The 12,668-nt window shown below is 36.6% G+C and overlaps 1 protein-coding gene across 5 annotated transcripts in view; it reads right to left on the reverse strand.

The window, feature by feature from the left end:
* Window positions 1–12,668, reverse strand: part of NELL1 (neural EGFL like 1) — a 287,963-nt gene that overhangs the window by 176,636 nt on the left and 98,659 nt on the right. The window lies entirely within an intron of this gene.

Below are 12,668 nucleotides of genomic sequence, written 5' to 3' on the forward strand. Positions count from 1 at the left end.
TTCTGCTAAGAGTTGCATGACACAGATATGACACAGCAGTTTAGCCTTGCTTTTGTTTCAACAAGTACAACAGAAATATATTTGCAATTTTTCCAAGAAGTGAAGCATTTTTTCTTGATAGCGTCAAGCAATAATCTAATATACCCCACTACATAAAGCCAAGCTATGATAAGACATACAACAGAGATGCGTTAAAAATATCTCCTAGGGTATAAATGCAGCCCTAATCAAGAACATCAAGAATAGCATCTAATGCTGCCACAGTTAAAACATCCCTAACTCGGTTTATCCGCTGTAGCTCCAAACTGCTTAACAGGTGATAAAGTCATTCTATTTACAGGACAAAACACCACCTGCCATCATATGTACATATATTTCAAGGAAAACAACACCAACTAACTTACATTAGTTGTTGGATGCTTGTTTCTCTGTCACAACAAAACAATTTCAGTATCGTGACTTGAACTTGATTATCATCCAAGGCTTTGAAGTCGAAGACATTGAACTAATCAACCAGATTATAGATTCAAAAACATTTTTTCAACTAATTCATTTTCAAAAGGCAAGAGACAGCTCATTCCACCCCCAAACCCCTAGTCCAGAAGGAGCATATCATGCCAGTGCCTCAGATCTTCAGTCCCAGACTGGATGCCATCTCAATCTGCTTCAGGACTTTCTTTAGAAGGACAGGGAGTTACTAACTATACAAACCTATACAAATTAATAAAATACAACTCGTTATTGCAAATGGACTGGTTTTCCCTCAAGATTTCTGCTTTTCTTGCAACAACCAATATGGACACTTCCTAGCTGTCTGCAGTTTTCTCAGAATTGCCAACTCCTGAAAACATACTACGCTTACTGATTTCACTGCAGTCAGAGATTATGGCTGTAAAAAAAATAGGTGAGAATTTTGCTCTTTCAGTAATAACACCAAAGGAAGAGTTCTTAAGTCAGTCACTTTAGCATTAATTAAAGTACAGGAGAAACTACCAGGGAATGATTTATATTCAAACGGGATTATGGCTAACACTAAAATGTTTACAAAATCAATGGGAACCTAGCACAAAACAGATACAGCTCCTGGGAATTCATATTGATTAGATTCCTGTCTTGTCCAAGATACAGTTCCCTTTTCCATCTTCCTCATTAGTTCATTTCAGGATTTATGTGAATTGCAAAAGAGATGTAACCGAGATGCAGTTATTTATTTAGCATTAACTAAGCAAAAAATAATTCTACTCACCTGAAATGAAAATTCATTTGTTTCGCAGTGCTTAATGGGAGAGGATGGTTCAGTCCACCTCCACATTCATCATCTGTTGCACATTAATGAATATCCAATAATGTCAATGCTAACTGAGAAACAACTGCCAGAATCTGTTAGCGCACAGACAGAGGTCAGTTGCCCCTTCCCCTGCATGCCCATGACACAAAAGTACTCCAGCCAACTGGCACAGAATATGCAGTTTCCTACGCTGGCAAAAGCTGGATGTCTTTATACAACCTGAGGTTTTGTTGCCTTTTAGATAGAATAGCAATGACAGTAAAAACAAAGACAGCGAGGTGCTAATTACTAAAAGGTGTGTTGGTGCACTGCAGACATTGTGTTGACAAGCATCAGCTGCCCTATCAGCCACAAAGATGTGTCATGTTTTACCCAAATTTGATATTACTGTTTGTACAGAAAAATCATTATACGAAAACCACACAGTTGCAGTGCCAGGTTCTGAATTGATTCTCATAGCAAAGCAAGACTGGAAATTGTGCCTTACATTCTTTCATAAACTGACTTCAGATTGCTGCTGACCTTTTCACAACAGCATTGATTCAACTAGCTAGACTGGAAGCCAAAAAGCAAATAAAGTCACCTCAGGGCTAACAGGTTAAAGCAAGCTGCAGAACAGAGCAGAAGGCCTGACCTTCAAAGGTTAACGTTACTTGTGCCAAAGTAAACACAGGAAACTTTTCATTACCAATGCAATTGTTCTTACAGAGAAATTACAATTCCAGAGAAACAGCATTTTTAACTGAAAAAAAATAATTTGTGCACATGAACCTGGCCTCTCTAAAGCCAGAGTCTGTATCAGCCTAAATGTGAGTTACCCGGATACTAGTATCTAGCAATGATCTTCATCTCCCCAATATATCTGTGCAGTCTTCCTTTCTGTCAGTTAAGTTACCATACAAGTCCATACGAGCACCACAAAATCCTTTCTGTTTTGCTTAAGAAATTCACAATGGAAAACAATGCCCATATTTTAGATGGCAAGGAAGAGCTTTGTGGAGAGAAAATCATCAGGATCGCTCCTACTTCAGGAAACAGGAATGCATTAATAACAACTTCAGTCCACCATGGGATCCTCATCGCCCCAATGTTGTACTGTAATCTTTGAGACAGTTTGGAGAAAAAGAAATATAAGACAACTAGCAGCATAGTCATGACATTGTGAAGCACAGAATTATCTGTACACAGAATGGAGGTTTATTTCCTTATGGATGGAGACTGGAAAGCAAGGGAACCGAGGTCTAAACAATCAGCTCCTGAGAAAACAACCAAAGTGGGAACAGCATCAGCTACTTCTTGACCATCAACTGTGATGATAAGCCCAACTTCATCATCTCTGTCCTGGGCAGCAGAAGCAAGAGCACCACCAAACTAAGTCTGCGTCTTACACATGGAAAGGCGAGAGTAAGTGCATGGCCAAACAGCCATTGTGGAGGTCTGCTACCCTGGGAAATTTCCTGCTTTACCTCTGCCTAGAGCCAGCCCTGAGGCAGCCAGTACTTTTTCAGTGCAACCTCTTCGAAAATTAGATCTCTCTTTTTGTGGAACACAGCACATCTCTGAGCTAACACTAACTCACATTCAGATCTGAAGGTGTTATTCTGTGTTCGTATAATTATCTCAGCACTAATAGCTTCCAATATGTACAGATATATTCTCTGGTGAAAGCTTGAAGGGAATACGTGACTCATAAGAATCAGGGAAACAAAATAATGAAAATGAGAGGTAAACAATCCTAAGAAAGATGAGAGAGAGATAAAGAGTTTGAATTTCAGGGGAAAGGATTTTGTTTGTTTTAGAGCACATTAAGCAAAACAATAATATATTTAAAGGAATCTGAACAAAGGGGAAAAAAAAAAAAAAAAAAGAATTAAAACTGAAAACATGTAAACCTAGGTCACATTTAACATAGCCAAATTCATCCTAATCATTTTTTATTAACTTTCTTAAGCCCATAAGTATAAAGAAAATCATTTTCTACTTTTGAAATACAATGATCCCTATGACAACTGGTATAAGGTATATGCAGCTTTCGTGAGAGAGTTCAGGACAAGGCATAAAAACCCGCAAAAATCTTCAACAGAACAAACAAAACAAATTTTAGATTAATGAAATGGAAGTAATCAGAAATAATGAAAACAAAAACAGTGATGCCTAATCAAGACATCGAAGGACAAAATTAAGACAAGACGGTGAAGAAGCTCCTAGAATAACCAAAGGGGATTTAGACACTTACCCTTTAGCTAGGGTAACTGCCATACTAACTCGAAGAATGGCAGGGTACCTTAGTGGAAAAAAAATTTGAATATTAAAAAAATGAAAGAGTCACAGATCAATAGGAAACTAACATCAGTGTAAGAGTTATCTTCAGATACTGTAAGCAATCTTGTACTCAGTTCGATTACTTGAATCTCTGTTTCTTTTCAACTTTTTTTCCAGGTTCAAAGAAGGTTATTAAATAAATGTAGATGCCTTAGAAAAATGTACTTTTTGAGAGATTTTCAAAGACACCTAAATACCTAAACCAAATTTGTCTGTCAAAAATCTTACAGAATAAGAGGAATTGTTCCACAAATTAAATATACACTTCAATATTTTATTGCATACATTTCAGTTGTCAATAACATATAGTAAATAAAAATAAAAGTAATATTAAAAAAACTTATTTCTTATTATTTAAGCAGTTAACTTACTTTTCTACACCTACTTCAGCCTACTTCCTTGCATTATCATGCTGTTTGTTATCTATCACCGTCATCCAGTAAGCCACACAATACCCCAGGAAAACAACAAAGGATTTTGTTATCACCTTTATCAGAGTTTCCAAACAGGAAACCAAAACTGAAACACCTGCACAGAGATACACAAGGAAATGGGCAGATCCTACATCCACAAAGACCCACGGTAAAGCTTCCTTTTCGTATTAGGACAGTGCAGTTGGACAAACCAGTTGCATTTTAAGTTTCAGTTCCAATACGGCTTCTCATGCGATACAGTAATAAAGTAACATATTGTTTTTTTCTGTATTACAATTATAAATGTGTTTCCATAAATGAATTACACTGAAAAAGCATGGAACTGATTATTCAGAAATAAAACTTAATACAAATATATAAAACAATTATGCCTCAATTTCAGTAATGAGGAGAAACATGTATTAAAATTACTTAAAATTGCTATAAACCAGTGTAACTCGACTACATCTGGATTATATCAAAAGATGAATTCTTCTTAATAAAAGCAGAGTGGTTTGCACTTAAATACTCTGTATAGTCAGCGCACCATTTAATTCAAAATTTATCTGGAAAAAAAAAAGCCATATGGAGAAATGCCCTGATAGGATGTAAAGTGTTCATGCTGAAATTTGGAAAAGGAAATAGAGTTAACCATACAGCAAAGCCTTAGGTTAGCAATATTTTCCAATAATTGCTTACCTTTTTTGCTATGTTTTTATAATGCACATCGGTGTTGAATATACAGAACCGTATCAGTAAGACACTCACTAGATCTTGTGGAGAAAACGTGTCAGTACAAACTGACATACGTCATTAGACTTGTGGCTTGGTGGTGTTTTTTATTTCTTTTTTAGAACAAATTTTCTTTTTCCATCTACTGGAAACAACACATATACACACAAAGAAAAAGGCAACAGATAATATTTGCTGAAATAACCTTCAGTTATGCTATTAACAATGGCAAAACACATTTTCTATTAAAAATAATACAAAATAAGTATTTTGACAAGAAACTGAATGATTTCTCCATTTAGTATTTTTGACCAAATGTTAAAACTTAAAAAAAAATAATAAAATAAATTAAGTTGTAGGGAGAAGTTTAGTTTGTTGGCATTTCTTGTTTGCTTGCTTGCTTTTGAATCTTCATGGTATACCAAGGCCTTGGATTTTAATCCTGCAACTGGTGAACACAAAATACCTGGCAGATGTCCTTCTCTGTATACAGCAAAGCCTGTGACCAACATTACAGACCCTGGGCACTCTAAGTTTCCTGGCTCCCCAAAATCATCCTCCCCCTAGCCTTTCACTTCCACCTTTTCTATAGAGACTCATCTCAGTAACCTTCTCCCAAACTGAGGGGGAGTGGTTTGGCTGCCTGTCCTGCCACTGTCCTCACTGGCATCTCTACTCCCTTGTGGTTCAGTGTCTGTTCAGGAAGCACCAGAACCTCAGACTCATCTGTGCAAAAAAAGGTTGAAACTTCTTACAACAGTTTAAAAAATAAAGGTTTCTCTGACACACCACAGTATTCAGAACTGTTCCTAAAATCCTCCCTGAGGAGTGTGATGCTATTTTTTCCCATGATTCCTAACATCTTTGAACAAAGCTGAACAAAATGACTTTCTACACATACTTGACTGCCTCCATTTCCTCTGGACTCAACCAATACTCTAGGTTCAAATCAGAATCCTCAGTCCTTCATAAGGGTCCTCTAATGAATTAAGTTTTTTCCTGCGTTCCCAAAACTGATTAGCATTTGGTGGTGGTGGGTGTTTTGTTTGTTTGTTTGTTTTGTTTTTGTTGTTTTGTTTTTCCTTTTCAGCTTATAATAGCTATAGGGAAAGAGCACAGCCCTCCCTCCTCTGGCCTGCCCGTGACAACCTTATAGTTAAACTACCTAAACATCAGAGCTGTTCTTCTACTGACATATTGCCAGCACAGACCTTGAAGTAGCTAGAAGACATCATTTACAAGCTCATTTTCACATGACCGCAGTTGAAGCCCCATCCAACAACGTGTTTATGAACAGGCTGTTATTTGGACAAAGGCTTCCATGCCACCAAAGCTACTGTTAAAGAGCAGTGGCTTGAGCATCAAAACTGAACATCAAGTTACTTTCAAGTAGCTGACAAAGTTTACAAGTACTAGTGCTTAAAACAGATTTTCTTCTCATTTCTAAACTTTCACCTGTGCAGAAGAGTTACCCTCTCTGCACTCCCAAACACTGCAAGAAGTAGCCATAGAAAATTAACAGCATCTGACATCCCTCCAGTGCTCGTGATGCAAGATACAATACTGTACAGGATAAGAGATAACTAATCACCAAAAAAATAAATAAATAAATAAATAAATAATGTTGGAAGGGACCTCAGAGGTTGTCTATTCCAACCTCCTTTAGAAAGCTGGGCTAACTTTGGACATCTGGTTACATAGGGTCCACCTAACCATAGGTGCACAGTTCTTTAAAAGTACAGCAACTGCCCAGACACAGCCAGAATACGTTCCAGAAACATCCTCCAAATCATGCTAGACAAGACTTGTTCAGTCATCCAAAATAAATGTACTGGCCCATTACCGGTGCGTGTTTTTCAGTTAATACTTTTGTTATTTAACTTGTTTCTTGTCAAGTTAAATATCCGCTAGCTTTTAAAAGAAATGACCTTCCAGGTAGAGAAAAACAATTAGTGATGTACTCTAGAGTAATGATTTCCTTCACAAAACAGGTATCATAACAAAAGAAAAGGACAGCCAAAGCAACCTTATCTTGTGTTGATTGACATTTCCATTTCCTAGAACTTAAAACCATGTTCTCAAAATGTATTGCTCTTGCTGTTTTGTGCTATTGAAGCTAGTTGGACTTGGCTGTAGTACTTAATCCCATCACTTCTCTCAAATGCTCAGACTGTACATATCAGTAAAAGCATCTGTACAAGGTATATTCAGCCCTTTTGAGCCCACTCTGTATGTTTCTCACAGCAGAAGCTATGGTTTCTGACTATCCTGCATTCAAAAGGGAATTCAGAGGCAGTTCGTTTAGTATGCAACCCGAAAGATTTTAGATCAACTTTAATTGTTAATGCTTTTTGCTCTTTTCAAGAGAAAACGGCCTCAAGATAATTTGATTTATACTTTCTAATATTAAAAAAAAAAAAAAAAAAAAAAAAAAAACCTTCAAGGGAGGAAGGAAAAAATCTGATATCAATTCCTCTCTGAAGTGGGGAGACCTCCAGATGAAAACAGATGGCTTTGGAGCTAGGTCAAATCACAGCACCTAAGACACTGTTGCCCTGTCATAGCTTTTTCCCAAAAGCTAGGGCCTCACATGTAGTCTGAGGCTAAAATGTGTAAGTAAAATTTGTCTTTGTAACACAAGAAGTCAATGAATAACAGGACCCTATGACTCAAAAGCACTTCACTAGTCCCCAGAATTTCCTAAAACACAACCCACATGCAATTCTGGCAGTCTTCACGTTCACTTCGTAGGTCTGTGAGAAAGTTGCTATTCGGTCATAGAAGTTGCTATTCGGTGTAACTCAAGTCTTTTGTGCTACAGTAGGAAAACAGTGTTGAATATATGCACACACAAATATGTCACAGATATAAAACTTGTGTCATTTTTGATCAATTCTAGTTATGCTCCAAATTTTAAAATGGGCAAAACCTCAGCACAACAGAATTATGTTTTAGAAGCTAAGTGCACAATTTTTAGCAACTTGTCTAAAAGTACTGGTGCCTTCCATTCAAGTTCAAACAATGTTTTCTTCGTATACAAATACTTCAACATTTTATTGTTCAGCTCAGCCATAAGCAAACTTCTGATGGTCACTGGAAAAAGGACTCAGACTTTTGTCTTTGCTTCACTCCAACTGTTTGAGACAAATGCTTACTTAGTCTAAACTGCCACAGTTCCACTAAAAACTTTCAGCTTTTTCCTTCTCCACTGATGTCAACAGAAATGTCAGAGTTTGCATGAGGTAAGGAGCTACTCTAATAATTTGAAGAAAGAATGTTGGCAATATCAGGATGCATATAAGGTCTTAATGGGTAAAGAGCAGCAAGAGCTCTTTCTGCTCACGATGACTAAGAAAGACTTATAATGCCACCATTTCTGGCATCAATTCCTTGCTCTTTCAGTGCTGGTACATGTAATGAGAACAATTTGTTACAAGGGTCATTACAGAGAAAGGATAATGATGCTGACCCAGCAGGAAGATACAATAATATTTCTCTCCTCCTACTGGTCAGCTTTTACAATTAGTAGCCAACAACATCACCAGGTTTTTGTTTAGCACATTTACAAGTGAGATGAAGTTATTTTTTCAAAAGTAAATAAAAATGAAGGCTGTGAAAGCGCAGTTTATAATGTAATCTGCTCCACATCTATTCCTACCTACCCCCCTCCACAAATCCAAAATTACACAAATGTACCTCTGTCCCCTAATCTGGAGTCTTGGAACACAAAAACATCTTGAGTTATCACACTGAAGGGGGAATTCAACTATAGATTGGAAAGACAGCGAAGACAGACAATGAACTAAAACACCATTGTTCCATTGTATACTAGAAGTCATTAGCTTATTCTTGGCAAAAGAAAAAAAAAGAAAAAATAAGGTAAAAAGCCAAAATTTATATAAGAGATACCCAATTATGTTCAATACAACTGAGGAGAACGCTACTCTGACATATAAGAGTGTTTACTGAAGGGGAGACAGCATCCCCATGCCCCTCCATATGAACAAAACTCTCAGCTACCTCACAATAGGTTTTTCATTGCCATTCTGAGGGGGTGAGATCTCCTTTAATAGCAATGATTGTAATGTATTCAAATGCAACTTACTAACATAAGAACTGACAGTTCCAAAGTCGAATTTCTTAGGAGCCATAATTATTTATGACACTTCATTACAACAACTCTAAAGCATATGGTTACCTTATTAGAAATTAAAATTCATTTTCATATAAATCTCAGCATGACATTACACCAAAAGAATTTAAGTTACTCCAGAGGATGGCAAGTAATTTCACTTATACTGTTCCACAGCTTGCTAGTTGGAATATGAATTTCAACTAATTTACTTTTAAGTATAAAAGCAGTTTTGATAACGCTAATAATCCATCTAGAATCATATAGCGCATAAACATTTTCCAACAAGCTTCTAAATCTACTTAGTATAAAAATGTTGACATTTTTTCTTTGAAAACTTTCTGTCCACCAGCAAGCATATCATCTCTGCCTATCAATGTATGTAATTACTTTGGGGAAGGATGTTTGTTTCATTTGAAATTTTGTCTCCTTCAGTAACAGCTCACAGTGCAAGAAAACTGCAATCTCATTTACTAAAGCACATAAACAAAGTACAATTCGGGTTATATCACCAAGAGAAGGGACTTCCAACAATACATAGAATTACATACATGACTGGAAATTTAAAATGGGTGCTGCTAGGTAACTGAAGTCTTGAAAAGTAGGTTAATAAGCATTGTTTAAAGAAGCTGTGAACTATATATACAAAAAAACGCTATTAAGTCCCACTTTTATGAAACAGATGAGTAGTTGTTTTTTTTTTTTTTTTTAGTTGCTAGATTATTTATTAAGTTCCCACGTGAGGACTTAATTCTGATTGAAACACTGCCATTGAAGTAGTTGTTGCAGCAGATGGTTATCTCAACTGTAACACTTTCACATTCTCTTCTCCCACCCTCCTCTTTGTTTCAGTTTCATATCGTATTCAAAAATACAATACATTTGCAATGAACACAATGATTTTCCACCAACAGAAGTCCCATTTTCTTACTCTTATGTAATTTCATGAAGTATCCTGTGCATACACTTATGCATGTATGTACATCTATACAGCACAGAACATTAGCTTATGATGGCATGCAGTGAATAACAATTGCAGAAAATACAGGCGTCTTGTGAGAAAGGTTTTTTGAGAAGACAACAAAGAGAAAAACTATCATTACAAGCTGATCCAGGAGTCAAGTCGATGGAAATGATCCAAAACCACAGACACGTATCACTGCCAAGCAGGTTTCTGTGATACCACATAATGTTCATGTCACCTCCCAAGCCACAATGAAGTGAAATTAAAACAGATGCAATGAAAACAGTGTGCGCGCATGTGGAATTCCACAATAGATTAATTAATTTTACAGCAAGAAAAGCATCAGCTGAGGTTTCCCATCTGACTTGTGCTGTGAAGGCATTATGCACTGCAGTTTACTTCTTACTGAGTTTAAACTGCTCATGAAAAGTTTTGCACACTAAAGAGTTATTGGCTACAGGACGCGAATGGTCAAAGAATTACACATAAGTGGTAAGATTTATGAAACTCTCTCATCTTAAGAACCACAGCAGAACTTAGATTCTACGATAGAAGATTTCTTTGTACCTATGTGTTTTGCAACAGAAAAACTTTTTTTTTGGTTTTTCATTAAAACTGTGCTGGTTTTTGCATTTGTTCTCTGCATTTCAAACAAGCCATTATGTCTTCCTGATTTTGATGAGGATGGGGTCAACCAAAAAAAAAAAAAAAAAAATCTTTTCCCTCTACATTTTGCTTTCCTTTCTATATGAGTTTCAGAAAACAAGCAGGTTTTCTGCCAAAACCTCCATCAACATAAGTATCTTCAGAGTGCAATTTTACAACATATTTACATATCTACCTTTCTGTAAACAATTTCCTGATTACGTCCAACCACGTTAAGCTGAAATTAAAAGAAACAAAACAAAGGGATTCCATATGTGTCTGAGACACACAATTTGCAAGGAAACTAAATGCTGCTTTAGTTGGAAATTAGCAGCATAATCTTCAACTTCAAAGCTTATTGTCTCAGACTGAGAACTAACTTGCCTTATGTATGTAAATTGAACAATTTTTTTGTGTTATCTCATTACATCACAGGAAACAATATTGTTCTGCAAACCTAAAATTAAAAAAAATAAAAAAAAGAATGGGATCACCTGCTTTACAAGCTTAAATACTTATACAATTCACCTGCAGAGCTCTAAATCAAAATACACAACATGAGAACAAAGAAAAATGAGAGAGAGAGAGAGGGAAGAAAAGTATTAGCCATAGAGTTGTGTTCTTAAATAAGTGAGACACCAAGCTTTATTTATCCTGCCCTCAGAGGCCTGGGACAAAGAGCAGAGCTTCCAGCCCCCCCATGAAGTGAAGATGTCTCTAACCCTAAGCACGCCACCTGCCTACAGCTCTCATGATGTCATGTGCAGTATCAGGTTGTGGCACAAAAGAGACCAGATGCCTAACAAGGGAGAAGAAGCTATAGAAGGCAGTATAGTGCATCAGGCAGACGGTTTACCTGGTCTGTCCATGTTAGATGTGTGGGTCCATGCTCAGGGGCGAATAACAGCTTATTTTTCACCACAAGGCTCTCGTGTTTCTCTCTTATATTAGCTTGAATCAACAGAATTGCACTCAGGTGTGAGATTAAAGGCAGCATCAATGAGGATAATGGGATTACAGCAACCTGTTCTTCATTATGTAGGACATAATTCTGCCAAATGTTATACTCTTTTTGGTGGGACTGCAATGTCCTAATAAAGACCTAAGAAAGGTCTCCTGCAATTTAGATTGTTACAAACTCTATGAACAGCTATACTTCATCATTAGTCAACTACAGTTACCTATTGCCACGTTGACTTTCACTGTCCTAAAAACAGTCACATTCTCTTGAAAAGAGTTACGTGCAAAGTCATCTAATGTAACTACGAGTGGCCAAATCTAGCCATTACTGGGTATATTTTGTAATCAGCATTGTCCTGTTTCATATCATAAATTCTGAAAGATTCAGAAGCCCCAGGAAAACTTTGACTCTCATTCACACAAATAAATCTAGAATAAGAAAATAAATTCAAATATATTATTCACTCATGTTTTTGAGGGTATGCCGATTCCGAAGTCTTACGCATAGCCACCACATTGAAATACAGCCTTCCTCAATGCTACAGTAGACATTAGGCACAGACTTTACAGTAACTCTACCTCTGCTGGGGGATAACACCTGCTTGCTCATACCATGGAGCAGCTTCTTTCTGGGTCTACTAAGAAACCCCAAACAGCTGACGTACATCAACTGCTTAAAGCTTGAAATGAGTTTTATGCCATTCTGTTTCTGGCCTCTCAAGCATGACTCTCCAATTTGCTTTCCTTTAGTTTCCCTCTTTCTGATTTTATGAGCCACAAACTTGGACCGCTGTAAATTACATAATGATGAATTATATTGTAAAACAATAAATTATTTAAAATTCTTTCACATCTTCAGCTGAATGAACTTCAGAAAAGACTGGGATTTTTGTTTTCAGGGCCTGAAATGGGAACAAAAAAACACAAATGTAATGATCACACTTCACCCTATCTGTGCCATCTCATTGCCACAACAAGATTTAATGAGCACTACAACTAGCATAGTAACTGCTAACATTAACATAGATAAGAATAAACATAAACAAAGAATTAGCATTTCAGATTATAGAAGGTATATTCAAATGAGTGATTGTTAAACTGTGAACATATGCAGAAATGTTAACAACCAGCTTCAGGACATTCAGACTACTTCAAGAAATTCTGTTATTATTTACAAAAATTCCACTTTTAGGCACATAATTCTGGCTACGA

The sequence above is a fragment of the Aythya ferina genome, assembly GCF_964211825.1.
Source record: "Aythya ferina genome assembly, chromosome: 5".
Lineage (NCBI taxonomy): Eukaryota > Metazoa > Chordata > Aves > Anseriformes > Anatidae > Aythya > Aythya ferina.